Source organism: Gopherus evgoodei, chromosome 3 (assembly GCF_007399415.2).
Source record: "Gopherus evgoodei ecotype Sinaloan lineage chromosome 3, rGopEvg1_v1.p, whole genome shotgun sequence".
NCBI lineage: Eukaryota > Metazoa > Chordata > Testudines > Testudinidae > Gopherus > Gopherus evgoodei.
Window position 1 is genome coordinate 194531583 of NC_044324.1, and position 24577 is coordinate 194556159.

Below are 24577 nucleotides of genomic sequence, written 5' to 3' on the forward strand. Positions count from 1 at the left end.
TGAAGTTTGTATCATGTATGGTTTTTGTAACATGAGTTAACTACATACTTTTACTATGGAAAATTGGCAGTTCTTTTATATTAAAAAGATCTCATGCCACTTTATTAAATTGTATATATATACCAAAAATAGATTAGTTTATATAAACTACAGAACTGTCGAACTCCCTTCTGGCAAACTCCCTTCTGGTCCTCCAAATGTCTGATTTTTTTTTAACTTAAGTGCACATTCAAGAATTAGATTTGCTTTGATTATATACCTTTGATTTATTATTTTTATATCCATATTTTATATACTTCTGTCTCTGTTAGGTGTTTTTTCAGAGCTCTTCTCAACACTATCTAAGCCCTGCAAAACCCATGCAATGTTTGTTTTTAATGAACACTTGGCTCTATGGTAAATCACATAGTAATTCTTTGAGCTTCCATGTCCATCTCATATTGCTTAGCACAGTACCCTTGCAATCTAAAAGCCTGATGCAAAGCCCATTGAAGTGAATAGGAATATTTCCATTGACTTCAGTGAGCTTTGTATCAGGGCCTAAGCACTAGAATTTATAAAGTGCTTAGTGCCCTCCGTGCATTGTAAGGCAGACCATATAAATGACTTTTTTCTGTGGCTTATCCTATTGGAAAGACAGAGCAACTCTGGTTTGGATAGCTCTAACAATGTGTACTTACAGCTTAAGAATTACATTAGCAGCAATTTCAGGTTCAATAAAATATTCATGATAATAAATAATGAAATATGTTTGTCTTCAGTTTTATAAAAATACTTGATTTTAGAGATTGTGGACTCAGTAAAATTAAGGTTATTTTGTTAGATTATTGCACTAAAACCCAACAGTACTGTTTTTTCTCCTTTTTTCCCACAATTTCTCCGGGGAAACCTTATTTTGTTTAAGGAGGTTTCAGCTGTGCAATATTGAGGATTGATGTAGAAAATGTGGGATTCTTTAATGTTAAAGATTTTGCTTCTTGCAGAAATGAGTCATGGACCTGTTCAGTAGGAGCTATTTCCAAATATACTGATGAAATGTCTTTGACAAAGATACCCGACATTCCTGTGCTGCAGCTCTGTATTAGAGATGGCAAAATACTTAAAAGCATTATCTGTGAATAATCTCTTCTCATTGAGTGAAGAAATTTGCAAATAATTATTTTGTGGAATATATTTAAATCATCTGTTAAGCTAGTTGAATACTGAAAATAAAATCCAATGTTTTATTTGTCCACTGCTCCTCAAGAAAATGACTGTTACGTGAGAAGCTTGAATCTGTATAATGTAGCATCATCTCGAACTCCCACATTCCCTTTCCCAGGTTCTGCCATCTTGCTGATACACTTTTTCATTTTTCAGATGGAGATTTTGGTTGAGGACACTTTTAGGTCATAGTCTGATTATACCAAAAATAAACAGTATTTCTTCAAAAAGCTTACAGCAATGTGACAGGCATAAGTGTAACCCTTCTGCCAGGTGCAGCCAGCAACAACTAGGGCTAGATTCAGTATCTAGGGGTTCCTTTTCAACAATACAACACAAAACCGGCTTGAGCCCCCACCCAGTGACCTGGGACGATTACACACCACCCCCTGGGTGCCTCTAAGAGGCAATACTTCCCCTTTTGCAAGCGCAGAGTCTGAGTTTAGCAAAACTTAATAAAAGGAGGGAAGTAACTCAGCATTAATTTGGGAAAACACCACAACTAGGGTTCATAAACACAAACCATGAGCAAAAGACCCCATTCCCCCCAAGTAAGTTGGGCAGTGTCCTTTTCCCCTCAGCTTCTTTGATCCAGCAACCCAAAAGTCCTTTTAATGTGCCTGTCCCTTCTCTGTACCTGTCATAAACAGATAGTTAAGGATTAATGCCTCTTTTACCTGTAAAGGGTTAAGAAGTTCACCTAGCCTAGCTGACACCTGACCAGAGGAACCAATGGGGGAACAAGATGTTTCAAAAGAAAGGAGGGAAGTTTTCCTTTGTTTAGAGTTTCAGTTTCAGCCAGAGTGAAAAAGATCAAGGAACCAGCCTCTTATCAGAGTAGTAAGTTTTAGAAAGGGATAAATAGGTTTATGTTTATTTTCTTTGTAACTTGTCTTGGTAGCATTAAGGGAATTATCAAATTTGGGTATTCTTGTGTGTATTAAGATTTTTGCCCAGGGGAACATCCTTTGTGTTTTGAATCTGTTGTCTGTGAGAGTGGCTGGTATGCTAATCTCTCCCAGAGGGTTTTCTTTTACCTTTCTTTTCTTTAATTAAAAGCCTTTTTTCTTAATACCTGATTGATTTTTTCCTTGTTTTTAGATCCAAGTGGGTTGGATCTGTATCCACCAGGAGCTGGTGGGAGAAAGGAGGGGGGATGGTTAGTTTCTCCTTGTTTTAAGATCCAAGGGGTTTGGATCTAGGTTCACCAGGAAGTTGGTGAAGTCTCTCAAGACTACCCAAGGAAGAAAAGTAGTGCTTGGGAGTGGTAGCAGCAATACCAGATCTAAGCTGGTAATTAAGCTTAGAAGTGTCCATGCAGGTCCCCACATCTGTACCCTAAAGTTCAGAGTGGGGAAGGAACCTTGACAGTACCCCACTCACAGTTGCTGTCCTTGGCCGGTGCAGCCCCAGAGTTCAGAGATTCATCCACAGAGTTCACCTCCCACCTTACATGTTCTACTGCATGGGCACTTGCTTGTCACCCCAACAGCTGATTTTTGTGCCTCTGTGAGGCTCTGCTCTGGCCCTTTCCACCAGCCACCCTGCTGACCACTTGCTACGCCTCTGAGCCAGCTGCCCTGCTGGCCACTTGCCACACCTCTCCACCAGCTACCCAGCTGGCCACTCATCAAGATGTCTTCAGAGCCCCTCCACTTAACACAGCTCTCAGTGATTTAAGCTGTTAGTGCAGGAGCCTCACTGCTAGTGCACACTAGCAGTCTCTTCAGTGATTTCAGCTCTGCAGTATGTAACAATACTCTCAATTGAATCTGAATTAGCTCTTTTATTATACCATGGAAAGAAGTATGGTCAAATGGTGCCTGGGGCCCATAAACAGCAGCCACTCCACCAGGTACAAGTACCTATCCCCATCCCACTCTCAACTCATTGGTCTTTAGAACTCATGTCCCCTCTCTAGCAAATGTCGTTAAGTTGAGGACGAGTCCCTCCATCAGGGTATGCCAGGTACAGTTCTGCTGCCTTCAGTTCACACAACAAGGATAGCAATCCTTCATTATGCCTACTCCAATAACAAAGAGACTGGGGATCCAACACCAACCACAAGTGATCATTTGGGCAAGCAATCCCATCATGCTGAGCAGCTAGGGAAGGTGAATGTGTCCATGCAAACGAGATCAGCTTCTGAAGTCTTTTTCCACAGCGCACCACTAGATGTCAGGGGAAAGCTCATTTAGACTCTTCTTACATAAGCAAAAGGTGAAAAAGGCCAGGGCATGCTAAAGTAAAGAGAAACACTCTATAAGAAAGATGAAGTAAAGAGTTGTACAGATGAAGCCACTTGCAGTGTGCAATAAGTGTTTTTTAGTTTGGTCTACAAAACCTGTATTCCTGAATGCCGTCTGTTGGCACCGTAGCTATTAACTAATATTTACACATTTAACAGATAAAGAGCTATTTAGTAACAACTCCTGTGAAATGTACATGTTAATTAGATTGCCCTAATGTATTTTTTGAAGTTCTGTACTAGCAGGGGTATCCCAGCCTAGATGTGACCGTTGAATAGGACTCAATTCATAGCACTAGTGAGTTTATGTACGTTTCCTTTGTGTTTTATGTTCTTCCATCTGCATTACTAGAGTATCTCTAAATGAAGCTTCCTTTGCGGAGGGAGAAGAGAGGCTGCTTATCATGTTGCTGTAAAATCAGTTTGTTTTCTTTCACCAGCCACTGATTAGAGGTGAAAGAAAAATGCTGTGTTTTGGGTTGCTTTTGGAGAACTTCAAGAAATGAAGAGCCTAATACTGTGTGGTGTTGAAGCCTTCCAAAACATTTTCAATAGGAGTTGAGGATTAGCACTTTGTATGAGGAGCTCAGTGCTCTGCCCTAAAGTCCTGAATCAAAGCCTATTGAAACCAATGGAAAAACTCTGATTTCAGTGGGCTCAAGTCCAAAAGACTCAATTCTGCTTCCATTTAATTCAGTGGTAAAAGTCCCACTGACTTTAATAGGAAGTGGATCAGGTTTTAAGAGAGCAAATAGGAAATGTACCCTTCTCTGCACTACAGGATGTTCATTAATAAAACACGTTTACTGTCTGAGACCTTTGTGGTATAAATGTATCAGGTAACTTTTCTATTTCATACAGACCTTATTATTCACAGTATGTATCACTTTCTAGTGGAGAGATTATATGGTAAGTTTATATATTAAGAGAGTATTCAGAATGAAAACATGTTGCATTTAATTATTGATATTCACATTATGTTGTTTTTTTTATGCAGGTAATTACATTTAGTCACTAAAATGCAACACTTTAGTTACTGCCATGCAATTGTAATGTTTTCTCAGTTTTGTAGGCAACAACAAGCCATAAATTAGAAAACAGATATGATATTACTGAGTATGACTTAATGTCCTTTTTAATATCAGAATATAGTGTGAGTCCCTGTAGCATCAGCATATGGATGTGCATATATATGTCCTATAATTAGGCTTGTCAATTAATAAAATAAATCACAATTAATCGTGCAATTAATTGCACTCTTAATAATAGAATACTATTTATTTAAATATTTTTGGATGTTTTCTACATTTTAAAATATAATTGATTTCAATTGCAACACACAATACACTGCTCACAATGCTCACTTTATTTTTTCATTACAAATATTTGCACTGTAAAAAGCAAAAGAAATAGTATATTTCAATTCACCTAATACTGTAGTGCAATATCTTTACAATGGAAGTTAAACTTACAAATGTAGATTTATGTATAAAAAATAACTGCATTCAAAAATAAAACAATATAAAACTTCAGAGCCTACAAGTCCACTCAGTCCTACTTTAGCCAATCGCTGAGACAAACAAGTTTGGTTACAGTTTGCAGGAGATAATTCTGCCCACGTCTTGTTTACAATGACACATGAAAGTGAGAACAAGCATTCTCATGGCACTGTTGTAGCCATCATTGCAAGATATTTATGTGCCAGATGTGCTAAAGATTCATATGTCCCCTTATGCTTCAATCACCATTCAAACGAGACATCGGTCCATGCTGATGATGGTTCTGCTCGATAATGATCCAAAGCAGAGCTGATGCATGTTCATTTTCATCATCTGAGTCAGATGCCACCAGCAGAAGGTTGATTTTCTTTTTTGGTGGTTCGGTTTCTGTAGTTTCCACATTGGAGTGTTGCTCTTTTAAGACATCTGATAGCATTCTCCACACCTCGCCCCTCTCAGATTTTGGAAGACGCTTCAGATTCTTAAACCGTGGGTCGAGTGCTGTATCTATCCTTAGAAATCTCACATTGGTACCTTCTTTGTGTTTTGTCAAATCTGCAGTGAAAGTGTTCTTAAAATGAACGACATGTGCTGGGTCACCATCCGAGACTGCCATAACATGAAATATGTGGCAGAATGCAGGTAAAACAGAACAGGGGACATACAATTCTCCCCCAAAGAGTTCAGTCACAAATTTAATTAACTCATTATTTTTTAATGAGACTCATGAGTATGAAAGCATGTCCCCTGGAGTGGTGGGTGAAGCATGAAGGGGCATGTGAATGTTTAGCAATTCTGGCATGTAAATACCTTGCAACCCCGGCTACAAAAGTCAATGCAAATGCCCGTTCTCACTTTCAGATGACATTGTAAATAAGAAACATTCAGCAGTATCTCCCATAAATGTAAACAAACTTGTTTGTCTTAGCAATTGGCTGACCAAGAAGTAGGACTCAGTGAACTTGTACGCGCTAAAGTTTTACATTGTTTTGTTTTTGAGTGCAGTTATGTGACAAAAAAGAAAATCTACATTTGTAAATTACACTTCCATGTACTGAGGTGAATTGAAAAATACTATTTTTTGTTTATCATTTTTACAGTGAAAATACTTGTAATAAAAATAATAATATAAAGTGAGCACTGTACACTTGTAATCTGGGTTGTAATAGAAATCAATATATTTGACAATGTAGAAAAACATCCAAAAATATTTAATATATTTCAGTTGGCATTCTATTGTTTAACAGTGCGATTAATTTTTTTAATTGCAGTTACTTTTTTAGAGTTAATTGCATGAGTTAACTGTGATTAATCAACAGCCCTACCTATAACATGGTAGTCTTTAATATTGTATGGGTTCTAAACAAATTTCTTGCCAGTCAAGAGTAAAACATGTTTCTTCTTGAGATTACTGAAGACTTATTTGAGTAAGAATTCACATTTTTCTTTCCTGCCATGGCCTTTCCACTTCATAATTTCTGCCTGGCTTTGGCCACTATGTGTGGAATTTCTTAGAAAGAAGTCACTTAGTAGGTCAAATTCTGCACACAGCCACCTGGTAGAAAACTTGTAGGAGCAACACTAGAAGTACAGAACATAAATCGCTGGCCATAATTTGCTATCTCCCAAGACCTCAGAGGTTCTTCTCTTAAGAATCACAAAACAGACTGTGCGTTTTTATGTACACCCCTTAAACTGCAAGTGGTCAGCATGCAGTTTTGTCTTGCATTTGCATGGATTTGTGGGCTGCTTTTGCACTGTATATGTGTGATTATGATACTAACCAGAATATGGTCCAATGGCTACACTTTGATGCAGATGCATTATAGCAGGGGTTCTCAAACTGGGAGTTGGGACCCCTCGGGGGTCACAAGGTTATTACATGGAGGAGCTGTCAACCTCCACCCCAAACCCCACTTTGCCTCCAGCATTTATAATAGTGTTAAATATATACAAAAATGTTTTTAATTTATAAGGGGGGGGTCGCACTCAGAGACTTGCTGTGTGAAAGAGGTCAGTAGTAAAAAAGTTTGAGAGCCACTGCTCTGTAGGTTCACTGAACAGAAATTGTTAAGTAAAAGGACTCGGTGTTCATGAGCATGTTTGTTGTAGTTTTTTTCCATGTAAGCATTTGTTTAATAAAAGCTAAGTGTAATATAGGTATAAACCCAGGACCCTGTTGTTGACTCTGCAAAGTCTGCTTTGTCCTATGGTGACCTTCAGAAGAAATACTCCACTTTGAAGCTTCCAACCCCGTCTCTTAAATATTAAACACAAAACTCAAATTTGTGTGCTCACTGCAACTGTAATAGCTGCTGTGAAAGGAGGGTTGCAAGGGTCAGAGGGGTTACTTCTATGTCTGAAGTTGACTGGAATAGCAGTAAAAGTTTCATTTCACTCCAGGAAAGAGTCTGTGAGACTGCCAAAGCCACATGATATGATATCTGAGGGTATGTCTACATTATGAAATTAGGTTGAATTTATAGAAGTCATTTTTTTAGAAATCTTTGTATACTGTTGATTGTGTGTGTCCCCACACAAAATGCTCTACATGCATTAAGTTGGCGTCTGCATCCAAGTACCGAGGCTAGCGTCGACTTCCAGAGCATTGCACTGTGGGTGGCTGTGAGTAGCTATCCCACAGTTCCCACTGTATCTGCTGCCCATTGGGATTCTGAGTTGAGATCCCAATGCCTGATGGGGCAAAAACAGTGTCGCAGAGGGTTCTGGGTAGATGTCGTCAGGCCCCCCCTCCCTCCCTCCGTGAAAGCAATGGCAGGCAATCGTTTCGTGCCTCTTTTCCTGGGTTACTTGAGCAGATGCCATACCACGGCAAGCATGGAGCCCGCTCAGCAAACTATCACTGTACGTCTCCTGGGTGCTGGCAGACGTGGGACTGCATTGCTACACAGTAGCAGCTCATTGCCTTTTGGCAGCAGATGGTGCATTACGATTGGTAGCCATCGTCGTCATATTCCTGGGTGCTCTTTTAGCCGACCTCGGTGAGATCGGTCGGGGCGCCTGGGCAGACATGGGAGTGACTCAGCCAGGTCATTCCCATCTTCTGCCAAGCACCCAGGAGATGACAATGGCTTGCAGTCGTACTGCACCATCTGCTGCCAGCCTAAGATGTAAAAGATAGATGGATCAAAACAAGAAATTGATCCAATTTGTTTCGTGAAATCAACGGCCTGCTAAACCCAGAGTTTTGAGTTCAATCCTTGAGGGAGCCATTCTGTGTGACAGTTGTTTGTGTTTCTTCTTGATGCAAAGCCACCCCTTTTGTTGATTTTAATTCCATGTAAGTCATGTCGTCAGTCGCACTTCCCTCCATCAGAGCAACGGCAGACAATTCTTTTGCGCAAAACCAGGCGAGGAGGTGACGGCAGCGCGGCGATGAGAGGGACATGGTAATAGACTTCTCACAAAGTACAGGCTGGGCAATGTGCCCCGGCAATGTGCACATCATGCTGATGAGCTCTGCATGAGCTCTGCAAACACGCTGGCCAAACAGGAAATGAAATTCAAAAGTTCGCAGGCCTTTTCCTGTCTACCTGGCCAGTGCATCTGAGTTGAGAGCACTGTCCAGAGCGGTCGCAATGGAGCACTCTGGGATAGCTCCCTGTCATGGTATAATTCCCCACTCTGAACCTTAGCGTCCAAAAGATGGGCTACCAGCATGAATTCCTCTAAGCTCAATTACCAGCTTAGAACCTGTAGCGCTGCCACCAACCAGGAATTCCAGTGCCTGGTACACTCTGGTCTCCACAAAACCTTGCCCGGGGACCCCCAAGACCCAGACCCTCTGGATCTTAACACAAGGAAAGTAAACCCTTTCCCTCACCATTGCTTCTCCCAGGCTTCCCCTCCCTGGGTTACCCTGGAAGATCACTGTGATTCAAAACTCCTTGAATCTTTAAACAGAGAGGACAATTCACCTTCCTCCCTCCTTCTCTTTCCCCCTCCCAGACTCTTCCTGAGAGAGAAAGTAATCCTGACACAGAGAGAGATTAGCCTCTCTCTCCCCCTTCCCTCCTTTCTCCCCACCAATCCCCTGGTGAATCCAGACCCAGTCCCCTAGGGTCTCACCAGAATAAAAAAAAATTAGGTTCTTAAACAAGAAAAGCTTTTAATTAAAGAAAGAAAAAACAGTAAAAATTATCTTTGTAAATTTAAAAAAAAATGGAATAGGTACAGGGTCTTTCAGCTATAGACACTGGGAATACCCTCCCAGCCTAAGTATACAAGTACAAATTAAAATCCTTTCAGCAAAATACAAATTTGAACTCCTTCCAGCCAAATACACATTTGAACTTCTTCCAACCAAATACACATTTGCAAAAAAAGAAAACAAACATATGCCTAACTCGCTTTATCTACCTCGTACTCACTATTCTGGATCTATAAGAACCTGTATCAGGGAGATTGGAGAGAAACCTGGTTGCACATCTGGTCCCTCTGAGCCCCCAGAGTGAACAACAACCAAAACTAACAGCACAGCACAAAAACTTCCCTCCCTCAAGATTTGAAAGTATCCTGTCCTCTGATTGGTCCTCTGGTCAGGTGACAGCCAGGCTTACTGAACTTGTTAACCCTTTACAGTCAAAGAGATATAAAGTACTTCTGTGCTATTAACTTTTCTTATCTGTTTATGACACTCCCGGAAGCCAATACCGTCAAATTGAGTCCATGCTATCCCAAATTCAACCCAGCAAGGCCGATTTCAGCACTAGTCCCCTCGTCGGAGGTAGAGTAAAGAAATCAATGTAAAGAGTCCTTTAAGTCAAAAAAAAGGGCTTAGTTGTGTGGACGAGTCCAAAGTTAAATCGGGGTAACTCTGCTAAATTTGACCTAAAGTCGTAGTGTAGACCAGGCCTGAGTTTCCAGTTACCCTCCCACTCCTCTGTTTGCTAACCTTTCAATACTCTTTCAGCCAGCCCTTAATTGATAAAACAGTGAATTGCAAATGAAACCAGTGAAGCAGAACCTGTGGGCCTGATTAAGATTTCATACCAGTGTAACTCAGTATGTAAAGAACTGTTGACCCTTATTAAAACTCTGTGGCATGTTTTGGTTGGCTAGCTACCAGTATCAAAAAGAAAAGGGAAGGGTCGATGGGAAATCAGGACCCTAAGACAGACAGTCCCCAGGAACAATAGGGAGTGGCCAGTGCTCCAGGTCAGCCTGATTGACAGGTCAGGCAGGCTAATCAGGGAGTCAGGAGACCGGGGGTCCCATCCACCGTGTGAGCTGAAATTGCCTGGGTCAGACAGAGTGGGACTCAGCTAAGGGGAAAGCAGGGGCCCAAGTTGAGCTGGGGAGCAGAGTTACAGAAGCAGCCCACAGACCTGTGCTGGGAGGAGAGCTGCAGCAGCCAGAGCCACAGGGGCCAGAGAAGCAGTCCAGGAAGCTGGAGGCAGAGCAGCACCAGTGCTGAGACAAAGTGGAGCTGAGGCAGGGTGGAGATGGAGCAATCCAGAGCCAGGTGCAGTGAGCAGTTGGGGAGCGTGAGGGGGGACCCTGAGCAGCAGGCCCAGCGCAGGGAGACATCTCCAGCCAAGACGACTTTTAGGCCAGACTTGGAGGAGGATCATAATCCCGATGGAGTGGGGGCGACACTGGGAAGGAGGGTCCTAGAGCCTGAGGGCGTGTGGCCAGCCCCAGAGCAAGTGTCTGATCTGCAGCATCCATGCAGCACTGCCAGAGCCTGAAAAGGAGGCCTGGGACTTGTGAGGAACAGCCTGAACTTCCCTTACATTCCAGAGACGCTGGTTGTGATGTCCCCATGCTGCAGAGCGGGGTTATGTGTTTTCCTTTAACCTTTCCCATTTTTTCCCTTATTTTTAAATTTGATTACTGTTTAATAGATTGTATTTCCTTTGAACTGTATGTAATGATCATTGGGTCAGGGAAACATCCAGTGCAGAGAGAACACTCAGAGTGGGGACACCTTAGACACTGCCTTAAGTGACCACGACAAGGTTGGTGGTCAAGCACCCCAGGAATCCTGGGCCCAACCTTGTTGGGCTTATGAGGACTCTGCCACACAGGAGAGTGGAAGGGGAACCCTTGAAATCAGGCAGGCTCCTGGGTAAAGGAAGTGGGAGCAAGGACTCAGATCCTTTCCCTAGCCCATTTCACCAGGGTAGTGCATAAGCCAGGAAAGTTCCCCACAATAGCGGGACCATTACCCTGCTTACAAGTAGTAACGCAATCCAAGTCAGTGTGCCAGTAGTCATACTATGGGTGTAAGCCCCTGTTTTTGTTGTTGTTTTTTACAATTAAATACATTTATATACAGCAACATAAAACCCGTAATAGTTCCCTTATGCCTCTCACTAAGGGTTTGGTTTAGTTATACTCCTGAGGTGGTTGCTCTCTGAGGCACAGCAGACAATTTAATAAGCCTTTTGTTGTTGATGTTGTTGTTTAAGAAAGGAAAGTAGATAGTTCACTCCTTTGAAATGTTGGTCCCCAGCCAACAAATCTGTCATCTTGTCAAAGAGAGGAGTGTCTGTCAGAAAGCATCTCCCTCATGCCCCTGTTGCTATTTGGAAGTTTCAGGGCTGTGTTAAGGTTCATATTTTTTCTCCCTCTTTCTGCAGAGCCTTTGGCCTTGGCTACACTGGAGAGTTGCAGCGCTGTTGGTGGCTTTACAGCGCTGCAACTTACTCACCGTCCACACTTGCAAGGCACATACAGCGCTGTATCTCCCTGGCTACAGCGCTGCATGTACTCCACCTCTGCCTGGGGAATAACGACTGCAGCGCTGCTCCGCCAGTGTGGCCACCAAAAGAGCTGTTATTGGCCTCCAGAGGTATTCGGAGGTATCCCAGAATGCCTGCTCAGCCACTCTGCTCATCAGTTCAAACTCTACTGCCCTGGCCTCAGGTGACCCGCCCTTTAAATGCCCTGGGAATTTAAAAAATCCCCTTCCTGTTTGCTCAGCCAGGTGTGGAGTGCAATCAGTGAATCTTTCCAGGTGACCATGCCTCCATGCCCCAAACAAGCCCCAGCATGGAGCAATGGTGAGTTGATGAACCTCATCGGTGTTTGGGGGGAGGAAGCTGTGCAGTCGCAGCTGTGCTCCAGCCATAGGAATTACGATATCGATAGGCAGATATCAAGGGCCATGCTGGAAAGGGGCCATGACTGGGACGTGGTGCAGTGCAGGATTAAAGTGAAGGAGCTGCGGAGTGCCTATTGCAAAGCCCGTGAGGGAAATCGCCGCTCTGGTGCTGCCCCCACGACCTGCCGTTTTTACAAAGAGCAGGACGCGATACTTGGGGGTGACCCCACCGCCAGTCCAAGGACCACAGTGGACACATCAGAGCGGGGGGGCAGGTGGAGGCAGAGGAGGAGGAGGGGGAGGAGGAAACCAAAAATGAGACTACTGGGGTGGGGGGAGACATCCGGAGTCCCAGGAGGCATGCAGCCAGGAGCTCTTCTCAAGCCAGGAGGAAGGTAGCCAGTCGCAGCAGCCGGTACTTGGTGAAGGACAAGCAGAGGAGCGGGTTCCTGGTAAGTGGCTTTTTTTTTCAGGATGGAAATGTTTCGGGAGAGGAGGGAGGGTTAGGGCTGCATGCATGCATGCATACCTAGATGTGGAATAGCCTACTGATGTGGTCTATCACGTCGCGGTAATTGGCCTCGGTAATCTCTTCAAAAGTTTCAGCTAGAGTGTGGGCAATGCGCTTGGCAAGTTTATAGGGAGAGCTACTGTGGTCCTTGTCCCAGTCAGGCTAATGCGTCCGTGCCACTGTGCCGCGAGGGGTGGGGGGATCATTGCTGCACACAGGCAAGCTGCACAGGGGCCAGAGCAGAATCCGCGTTGCTGTAGAAGACCCTCCCGCTCTTCCCAGGTGACCCGCAGCAGCGAGATAGCTTCCAGGATTAACTCCTGTGGAAAATGTTGGGAGAGTGTTCAGTGTAGGTGCCCCCTGCAGCTGTTTGCTTTCCCCAATGCACAGAAACTCCAGCACAGCCCTGAAGCAATCAGTCCCCCTTACTCACCATTTCGGGGCTCTTGTGGGTTATGTGCGCTCTCTTTGGTATGGGAAAATTATGCTAAAGTGAAGACTGCAAACTCCTTCACTGTGTGGGAATAACTGTCTGAGATATAAACAATGCTGCCTCTGTTAACTGTTGCCTTTTTTTCCTTTCCACAAGCGACCTTGAGTTCTCAACTGCCCGTGTTAACAGCAGCTCAAAGACTCCAAAACCTGTGGAAGAAGCCGCGAAAAAACAAAGACGACCTGCTGCAAACAGTTATAGATCACTCTGCCAGAGAGAATAAAAAACTGCAGGATCCACCAGAGAAACGCAGCGGCCAGGAAGAAAAGCACAAAGCAGCTGATAAGCATCCTGGCTCGCCACGCGGACTCTATCCAGGCGCTCGTAGCCATGCAGGCAGAGCACTACCACACCGCCTCCCCCATCCCAAAGCTCTTTCCCTTGTGCCTCAATGTCAATTCCAAACCTCCTTCCCCAGCATCCAGGTTCTTACCTCCACCAGCTGCCTCCAACACCTGTACGTTCACCAACCAGCCCTGAGAACTACGACCCTTACCCTCTGCACTCAACCGCCATCACCATGCAGTATAGGCATCCTGAAGTGCAGCAGTCATTGCACAGTACTCCAGACAGGACATATTCAAACCTGTGACTGTACAGTTCCCCACCGCACCCCCCTGCCCTTTTAGGTTCCCAAAATGTTGTGTGTCTGTCAATAAAGTTATTTTCTTTTCAATAAATGAATTCTTGGCTTTGAAAACAGTCTTTATTATTGCAGAAAGTCGAAGATGCCTTAGCCCAGGAAAGAAACAGGCACTGCAAATCAGCTTAGGAAAAACAGATTCTTGCTAACATTGTAACCACTGCACTTCACTCCCGTGCAAAGCACCAAACATTACTGTTGGTTTTCAGCCTCAAATTCCTCCCTCAAGGCATCCCTGATCCTTGAAGCCCTGTGCTGGGCCTCTCTAGTAGCCCTGCTCTCTGGCTGTGCAAATTCAGCCTCCAGGCATTGAACCTCAGAGGTCCATGCCTGACTGAATGTTTCACTCTTCCCTTCACAAGTATTATGGAGGGTACAGCACGCGGATATAACCGCAGGGATGCTGCTTTCCCCCAAGTCTAGCTTCCCATACAGAGATCACCAGCGCCCTTTTAAACGGCCAAAAGCACACTCCACAGTCATTCGGCACCGGCTCAGCCTGTAGTTGAACCGGTCCTTGCTCCTGTCAAGCTTCCCTGTATATGGTTTCATGAGCCAAGGCATTAATGGGTAAGTGGGGTCTCCAAGGATCACAATGGGCATTTCAACGTCCCCTACTGTGATCTTCTGGTCTGGGAAAAAAGTCCCTGTCTGCATCTTCCTGAATAGGCCAGTGTTCCGAAAGATGCGTGCATCATGCACCTTTCCAGGCCAGCCTGTGTTAATATCAATGAAATGCCCACGGTGATCCACAAGCGCCTGGAGAACCTTAGAGAAGTACCCCTTCCGATTAACGTACTCGGATGCTAGGTGGGGTGGTGCCAGAATAGGAATATGCATCCCATCTGTCGCCCCTCCACAGTTAGGAAAACCCATTTGTGCAAAGCCATCCACAATGTCCTGCATGTTCCCCAGAGTCACAGTTTTTCTTAGCAGGATGCAATTAATGGCCCTGCAAACTTGCATCAAAACGACTCCAACGGTCAACTTTCCCACTCCAAACTGGTTCCCGACCGATCGGTAGCTGTCTGGAGTTGCCATCTTCCAGATTGCAATAGCCACCCACTTCTCCATTGGCAGGGCAGCTCTCAATCTCTTGTACTTACGCCGCAGGGTGGGGGCGAGCTCAGCACACAGTCCCATGAAAGTGGCTTTTCTCATCCGAAAGTTCTGCAGCCACTGCTCATCATCCCAGACTTCCATGACGATGTGATCCCACCACTCAGTGCTTGTTTCCTGAGCCCAAAAGCGGCATTCCACGGTGCTGAGCATTTCCGTGAAAGCCACAAGCAATGTCATGTCATATGTGTCAGGCGACTCGCAATCATCCTCGGACTCCTCATCACTTTGGAGCTTAAGGAATAGCTCAACTGCCAAACGTGATGTGCTGGCGAGACTCGTCAGCATATTCCTCAGCAGTTCGGGCTCCACTTCCCACAGAAATCGCGCTGCACAGAAACCGTTGGGAGAGTCGCAATGGCACCAAACATGAACGGAAAAACAGGGACTGCTGGGATGTAAAGCGATGCATTATGGGGCGTTGGGACAGAAAGCAGAATGACCCGCACCCTTCCGTCACCTTCCCACAACCCACGGCGCCAAAATGGGATGAGGTGCTCTGTGGGATAGCTGCCCATAATGCACCACTCCCAACAGCACTGCAAATGCTGCAAATGTGGCCACACTGCAGCGCTGGTAGCTGTGAGTGTGGCCACACTCCAGCGCTTTCCCTACACAGCTGTACGAAGACAGCTGTAACTCCCAGCGCTGCGGACCTCCAAGTGTAGCCAAGGCCTTTATTATATCTTTAATTTTAATAGTGCATAATTTTTGTTCATTTTTCCCCACTTTGTTTTAGTATTTATTTTCTATAAACAACATTTTCCTTGTAAGGTCAGTCTTTGAGCAGGGGATTGGACTAGATGACCTCCTGAGGTCTCTTCCAACTCTAATATTCTATGATTCTATTACCTACTACATGTTTAAGAGAAACAACATCCATTTATTTATTCAATTTTTATGAAAAAGAAATGTATTTCACACATCAAGGAAATTGTTTAATTATCTGTTAACAAATATGGAATCCTATTCTGGTCCATGCTTTAGGAAACATGAAATAGCAGGGTTAGTTAGATTTGCAAACAATTTTTGCTGTCGCATACTTCATTATTTTCCTGAAATGTATGTATCAGAACATTCCTATTACATCAATGAAAGCCAACATAAATCAGCTACTGGGTCAGGTTCAGTCCTGCCTTATTTAGGTCATCAACTAGCATAAAGCAGTTTACAGAGCCCCTTTCAGCAAAAAGCTTCATTGGCAGAGATATTGTTTAGTGCTGCCTTCAAACGAAATCTACCCTAATTAGTAATGGAATGGGTTACCTAGGAAGGTGGTGGAATCTCCTTCCTTCAAGGTTTTTACGGTCAGACTTGACAAAGCCCTGGCTGGGATGATTTAGTTGGGGATCGGTCCTGCTTTGAGCAGGGGATTGGACTAGATGACCTCCTGAGTCCCTTTCAACCCTGATATTCTATGATTCTATGATTCTGTTAAAACCCCTGTGGAGAGTGCAGCAGTGTAAACAGGCATAGCAGCTCTCACTGTTACAAAGGGTACAATTTGCTAGGCTAGTGGCCAGAAGTCCATCCTGCTGTGGTTACTAACAAAAACAGAAAGACTTCAACTTTAATCCATGAGAGGAACACATAAGATTTGTTCTTGTTTTAGTTAAAGGTGTGAAGGTCTGCAACTGTAATGCCATTTAGCAGCTGTCACATCATTACTCTTGTAGCAACTGTTTCCAAAAATATGCCATTTATTTTGTAATTAAGCCTAACTGATGCTGACACACACTTTTTGCTTCACACATGAACATAAAATAGTCACAGTATTTACTTGTAAATTTGGCACTATGAGTAGAGTTATATTCTAGGTTTATAACCTTATAACTGGAACACTAAGCCCAGTGACCAGGAACATTTGGGTGCCCCAAGGAAGGATCTGGGAAATTGACTTTACACCATTGTATTGTGTCTTGCATTTCCCCCACATTCAGGAAAATTAGATGATGGATGTTAAGACACTGACACTGCTTCATCCTCCATATAATACATATTCATCACTGGCTCACAATGCAATGTTATTGCATGTTGATGCTGAAATTAGTTGTGATGACAAAAGATGCAAAACTTGATCTGACCTTACTGTACTAAATGTCACTGCTAGATTAGGCACCTGATAGCTCAACAGGTAACTCAGCCCAGTCGTTGAGGATTTCTATTTTGTTGTATTTTTAAGGTATGGTGGGATAAAAAGTGGGTTCCCTAGCTCTCTAATATACAAGAGCTTGTTGAGAGATAGTGTCTGTCTTTGTGTATTGACTTCTGAGATTATTTTAGTTTAGTTTTTGTTATATTTGCTAGGCCAGCACGGAGAAAAATGTCAAGAGCTGAAGTACTGGGACTTGAAAGAGTTCTGCCTCCAAAACTTAATTTCAGTTCTGTCATCTGTGCGACTCTCATCTCATATTACCTGTAGTGGAAATGTTTGAGATTTCTAACTCACAATGGTATATGAGATTAATTGATCAGTAGTACGCTTCCATCCAATAAAACAAACTTTAAAAAAAAGCAACTACCAAAAAACCAAACGCAGCCCCACATTAGTTGCTTTTGCTTCAGAACACATACAAAGGGCAACATGGTATGTATTGTTACATGGAGGGAGGAATCATGATATTCGTGTAAAACTGTATGTATTAGTGCTGTTGAACAAAGATCATTATGCCCAACTATTGTTAATGTCTGATCGTTCATGTCTTTACCCGGAGGTGCTGCAAACTCATTATAGAAAACTCAAGGAATGGGAACAAATTCAAAAACCAAAATTGAATTTTGTTGAGTGCATAATCCATTGTGGTATTGATTGAGGAAGAAGCTACAGAAGAATAAGAATTCAGAGAATTGCCTTCAGTGGTTTTACTGAAAGGTCATCCAATGGGACACATTAAACAGATGTTTGTCAGTCATGGCTGCACTGATTTGATCTTTCCAATAACAATTCAAGCTGCTTTTTCCAATACCGAGGTGTAGAGTTGCTGATTTGGCTTTTTATTTTCTTCCTCAAGGAAAATGCCATTAAATTAAAATTTAGTCTTGTATATGTAAAGAAGGTCAAGACACAAAAAATGTTAACCTTATTAAAAGCTTTTTCAAATCTGTGTAAACTGTGGATCTGTTTACAGTATTATATTATAAAGATTTTTTCAGCATTACAAGTTCAAATGAATACCCTTACATTTTTCTGCACGCCTCTGTGTGTGTGTGTGTGTGCCTGTGTATGTGTAAAATATATTATACCATTTGATAGAAGTAGTTTGCAGTGAATAAGGTGCACCCATACTATACTGAATGCCTTGCAAGTTTACATCTTATCAAATATTTTGTGTTTTTAAGGCATTAATCATATGGTATATGTATAACGCAAGTTGTTGTATGGGGAACTTCTCTCTTAAAAAATATTTGTAGTGATTTCTTACTAGGGCTCTGTCCTAAGCACAGACTTCCATAAATCTGTACCAAACAAATTTGTTTGAACATTAGTCCTTTTTAAAATATTTGTTAAATGGGATCTGTAGCATTCATAAAATCTACTTCCTAATGCAATAAAGTCTCAGCGAACACAGTATTTTAAATTTCTTTGTGCAGAGTGAGCCATATTCTCCCAGCCTCACCCCGCTGACTGAAACATGTGAGGGCTCCAATACACACTGCTACCAGTGTAATGTTGTACTCTGCCTCCAGGATTGTGATTTGAATCAGATGTTTTTAAGCCCTGAAAACCAGTACAGCAAATTCTGGATATCTTACTGTGTGATGTAACAAGTCTCTTCTTATCACCTGTTACTGACACACTACGCTGGGTGTGGGCAGACTTAGTATGTGCTCTTCTTACTTGCTGTACTCTGGGCTATGCCAGAGATTAGAGGTATTAGTCAAAGAGGTACAAAAGGACAAATTTTTCCTTCTGTTTCTCCACATTGAAACTCTAGGCGTATCTGAAGGCAAAATGTGTCTTCCACTGGATGACATGAGTACAACTCCCACTGAAGTAATTTCACTTGTTCAACTAGTACGAGTTGCAGTTGTATAACTGAAGAGAAAATTGAGCTCAAAAGTGAGGTTGAAAGAGAGGCTGTGTTAGATATTAGACCCGTAAAGTTCATTGTGGCCAAAATGTGTTCAGATGTTAGTAGCTGTTTTGACTTAAATATATTTTGTCATAGGTGAAATCCACCTAGGTGAATGTTTCAATGCACGTAAATAAATAAATAAATAAAATTAATGGAAAAGGTGAATGATGTAGAAACTTAGTACTGCAAAGTAATAAATGGAAACTTCTGATAATCATGTAAAATATATAGTAAAAGAATATGTTCATCTTATATCCACTTCTGTTCATGGGCTCAATTTATCTCCCAGTCTGAGCACTATAAGCAAAACTTTATGAAACATGTGAACAGATGTATACATAAGAGACAGGTAGTCTTTGTGAAATCTGCCCTGATTGTATCTGGTCCCATACACCTTACCCAGGAGATTCCCTGGAATCTGAAGAGAAACAAAAATGTTGCTGGTCCCAGTTCTCTCAGGCTGATGTTCTCGGCACATAGTCTGCATCCATAGAGATGATGGCAGGTCCAGTTGTGATAAGGCTCTCCTTGTCAGGTGATCATTCCCATTCGTCCTGACCATCAGCCCTTGCCCATGATTTGGGCTTCCTCTATGGATGTATTAACTCTGGGCTTTATAGCTCTGCTCATTTTTTTTGTTACCAAAACCACCCATTTCATGATGCATTTCTGCTGCCCTTCTAGGCCAGTGAATGCCTGGCATAGGAAGCAACCAGTGTGACAAATGCAATCAAATAGTATCTGTCTGAAATGAAATTATGCCCAGTTTGGAAGTTCATACTATGTAGATCTGACTCCATGTTTGAGAGAGGCACTGCATGAAGGCAAAATTAGCCTTGAAGAGGATTCTGCTGTGTGCTCAATAACCAGAAATATGCGTGAGCTTCAGATGGATACTCATGTCCTTGTAGGACTTGTCCATCATCACATGGGATTTGGTTCACCTCCTTATTTCTGCAGACAGTGACCAATACATAACAAAACTTTGCTTCTTCCTTGATCTATACAGTGAGACAGTGGGACTGTATCACCCACGCTGGAATAGGAAATGAGCCAAACCTACCTATCTTTTATAGTTGCTATTACTGTAGTATCTGCACACCTCGCAATCTGGAATGTAGTTATCCTCTTGACACCAATGTTTGGTAGACAAGTAGTACCGATGGGAAACTGATGCACAGAAAGACTAAGGGCTAGATTTACGAAGGGACTTAGATGCCTAACTGCCACTCCCAGTGCCTAAATCCCAGAATCAGGTCCCATTGGGATTCACACAGGCCATCCAGCAACTTCTGAACACCATAGGAGCATAAACTCGCTTGGTGCCTACATTTTTGCAGTGTAAATTCCCACACTTGTATCTGTATGTGTGTACAGTGCAGCCCCACACCAGGCAGCATGATGCTTAAGCATCAGAGAGATGTACAAATGGGGGAAAGCTTGGCATTCCTCCACCTAACTTGTCTGTGGGCTCCGATCCAATAAGTGAGCTCCATGCTCACCTACTGGATCAGGCCCAATAGGTGAAATCACATAAAATGCCCCTCCCACCAAGGGAGGCAAGCTGTATGAGGATCTCCCTCATAATTTTTATCCCAGTATAATATTAGCTGTCAAGGTGTCACCCCCACTCTGAACTTTAGGGTACAGATGTGGGGACCTGCATGAGATAACCCCTAAGCTGCCACCACCAAATAGTTTAAACAAACGTTTATGGTAGAGTTATTTGGAAACTCTGTCTTCCCTCCAAATATTTCCGCAGTCTTTATCCCCCTTTTCCTAGCAGGATTGAGACTGATTCGACCCACCAACTCCTGGTGAGCCCAGATCCAAAAAACCCTTGGATCTTAAAACAAGGAAAAATCAATCAGGTTCTTTAAAAGAAGACTTTTAATTAAAGAAAAAGGGTGAAAGGAATAACACTGTGAGATTAGCGTGCAAGTTACTCTCACAGACAACACATTCAAAACACAGAGGATGTCCCTCTGGACAAAACTTAAAGTTACACAAAAGAAACCCAGTTTGATTCTCCCTCTTATGCAAAATGAAGTCACAAAAAAAAAATCTAATTGTTATAACCTTATTCCCAGATTCTGGACCTTAGCGTCCAAAATTTGGGGGTTAGCATGAAAACCTCCAAGCTTAGTTACCAGCTTGGACCTGGTACTGCTGCCACCACCCAAAAAATTAGAGTGTTTTGGGGCACTCTGGTCCCACTGAAAAACCTTTCCTGGGGACCCAAGACCCAAATCCCTTGAGTCTCACAACAAAGGGAAATAATCCTTTTTCCCTTCCCCCCTCCAGATGCTCCTGGAGAGATACCCAGACACAAGCTCTGTGAAACTACACAGAGTGATTCCCCCTCTCCGTTCCCAATCCTGGAACAAAAGCACTTTCCTCTTCACCCAGAGGAAATGCCAAATCAGGCTAGCAATCCAACACACAGCTCTCCCCTTGATTTCTTCCTCCCACCAATTCCCTGGTGAGTACAGACTTAATTTCCCTGAAGTAAAGAAAACTCCAACAGGTCTTAAAAGAAAACTTTATATAAAAAAGAAAGAAAAAATACAAATGTTCTCTCTGTATTAAGATGATACAACACAGGGTCAATTGCTTAAAAGAATATTGAATAAACAGCCTTATTCAAAAAGAATACAAATCAAAGCATTCCAGCACTTATATTCATGCAAATACCAAAGAAAAGAAACCATAGAACTTACTATCTGATCTCTTTGTCCTTACACTTAGAAACAGAAGACTAGAAAATAGAACTACTTCTCCAAAGCTCAGAGGAAACAGGCAGACAGACAAAAGACTCAGACACCCACTTCCCTCCACCCAAAGTTGAAAAAATCCGGTTTCCTGATTGGTTTTCTGGTCAGGTGTTTCAGGTGAAAGAGACATTAACCCTTAGCTATCTGTTTATGACACTAATACATTCCTTCTCTAAATACTTACTACTTTTAAGAAATGTTAGATGGCTGATTTCTGGATCCTTCCCTCCAGCACAAACTTAGTGAACAGACAAAGACTGATTTCCCTCCTCCCTCTTTGAAAACATCTTGTCCCCCCATTGGTTCCTGTGCTCAGGTGTCAACTAGGCTATGTGAACTTTATAACCCTTTACAGGTAAAAGAGGAATTAACCCTGGACTGTCTGTTTATAACATTAGCGTATTCAGCAGGGATGTGGAAGACTGTCAGATCAATTCCCCCCTCCACCTGAAGGGAAAAAGGGATTTGACCATAGATCTGCCACCTCTCCTCTGGACAGAAGGTGGGAACTGGGAGTCAGGGGAGTGACCTAGCCACAAGAGTATAGGATATTCTGATGTGGGGCTCCCTTAGTCTGTCTGTTGAAGCTATTCTGGTGTGAATAAATAATGAAAGAGTCATTGAGCCAGAGGCTGGGAGAAGGGAGGGAGAGCACTTGGAGGAGAGGAAGGTGATCAGGAACAGTCAACATGGATTCACCACGAGCAAGCCATGCCTGACCAACCTGACTGCCTTCTATGATGAGATAACTGGCTCTGTGGATATGGGGAAAGCAGTGGATGTGATATATCTTGACTTTAGCAAAACTTTTGATACAGTCTCCCATGGTATTCCTGCTAGCACATTAAAAAAGTATGGCTTGGAAGAATGGACTATAAGGTGGAAGGAAAGCAGGCTAGATTGTTGGGCCCAACAGGTAGTGATCAACGGCTCAATGTCTAGTTGGCAGCCGGTAACCCAGGGGTTGGTCCTGGGGCCAGTTTTGTTCAACATCTGTATTAATGATCAGGATGATGGGATGGATTGCATTTGCACCCGCAGCAAGTTCGGAGATGACACAAAGCTGGGGGAAGTGGTAAATACGCTGGAGGGTAGGGATAGGGTCCAAAGTGACTTAGACAAATTGGAAGATTGGGCTAAAAGAAATCTGATGAGTTTCAACAAGGACAAGTGCAGAGTCCTGCACTTAGGATAGAAGAATCCCATGCTCCACTACAGGCTGGGGACTGATTGGCTAAGCGGCAATTATTCAGAAAAGGATCTGGGGATTATAGTGGATGAGAAGCTGGATATGAGTCAACAGTGTGCCCTTGCTGCAAAGAAGGCTAACGGCATATTGGACTGCATTAGTAAGAGCATTGCCAGTGCAGACATACCCTAAGAAGGGCACGGCTTAGGCCTTCTCCTCAACATCTCCCATTGGCTACCATAGGCAGGATCTTCCTAGTATGCTGGCTTTTATGAATCCCATTTGGAGGTACCTACCTCTCCCTATTTATTGTATAGAGAGCCAAGATGTCTAACTGAGGTTTTATCAGTTCCAGCAATTTTTGAGGTGCCTAAAAGTTAGGCTTAATTTACTTTGTTTGGCCTTTAATCACTCTGTGTTACAGGTGATATCTACAAAAGTAGGTGATACTTGCCCCACAGAGATCTTGTGAAGCTAAGTTAATTAACATTAATAAAGTTATTTGAGAACTCTGGATAGAAGGTTCTATATAGGTGCAAATATTATTGTTTTGTTTTGAAGCTGATAGGCCATCAATGTGAATAGTTGGTGTGCAGCCTCTGTGAGATCTCTTTTGAGAGCCACTGCCCTCCCCCAAATAATAGTAAATGATGATCATATCATCAACAGTGTTTATGTAATGGCAAAGTGGAAGATGGTGGTGAGAATTTTAATTTGCATTGTATTACCCCCTGTGGTTCAATTGGCCTTTCCTGGTATTGTGAGAAGTAGCCAAACCATCTGTTGTGATAGCTCTATAGCCGTGAAAGCATTTCCTTTGGTTACTGCAGACTTTTTCCTTTAGAAAGTATGGTGTCCAATCCCGCGCAGGTTTTTTTTTAAGTGAGATTTTTCTCCTGAGAGGGAAATTCTACTTTTCTCCTCTGTCTCATACATCAAGCCTTTGAGATATGTTAGGGTCTTCTCTGAAGGAATTTTGGAGTACAAATGAAGTAAAAGGGGCTGACTTGATATGGCAAACACTGTTAAAGCTTTTGAACCTGTTTTTCCACTGCATTGCAACCAGTACAAAGTGGATGTAAAACGTTACCTTATTAGAATTCTGCTCTCGTTTAGACAATGAGGTGTTTTACACCTGCTTTGAACTAACTTTGAACAGGTGTAAATGACTTTACAAGGGGAAAGGGAGTAGAGAATCATAGCGTGAAATTCTGGCTCTAATTAAGTCCATGTCACAAGTCCCATTGATTTTAAGAAGGCCAAGATCCCACCATAGTTTCTAGTAGAGTGAATGAATAGTACCTTAGAAGTGCAAGATATTTTTTCTCCAAGATACTGTCTACACTGGGAAAATGCATTCTAGAAAACTTGTTCCCTAACATATCTTCACTAGCATGATGTTAAACATAATTTTGCCTTTAGTGTGAACAGGGAAAGTCATGTTTAAAAGCTTGGTACCTGGTTGTGGGGAGGATCTTAGCATTTAACCAAGCTAATGTGTTTCTGAACATGGCTTGTCTCTTTGTACGCTACGTGCTCAGTTGTGTTAAAAATTATTAGTCAAATGGTTTGTTAACGTATTCTAACCTGATACTATTTTCCCAGTATAGACATGGCCACTGAAAGTTCCTTCAGTCATACTTAGGGCTTGTCTGCAAAGAGACATTCAGAAAAGTTAAGGTGAATCCTCTTGGGAGGATTAAGTCAGAATGAACTAAGGCCACTTCCCTTCTGAATTAAAGCATACACAAGA

At 42.8% G+C, this 24577-nt stretch overlaps 1 protein-coding gene across 1 annotated transcript in view; it reads left to right on the forward strand.

Annotated features, from left to right (window-relative positions):
* Positions 1–24577, forward strand: part of NRXN1 (neurexin 1) — a 1285455-nt gene that overhangs the window by 445864 nt on the left and 815014 nt on the right.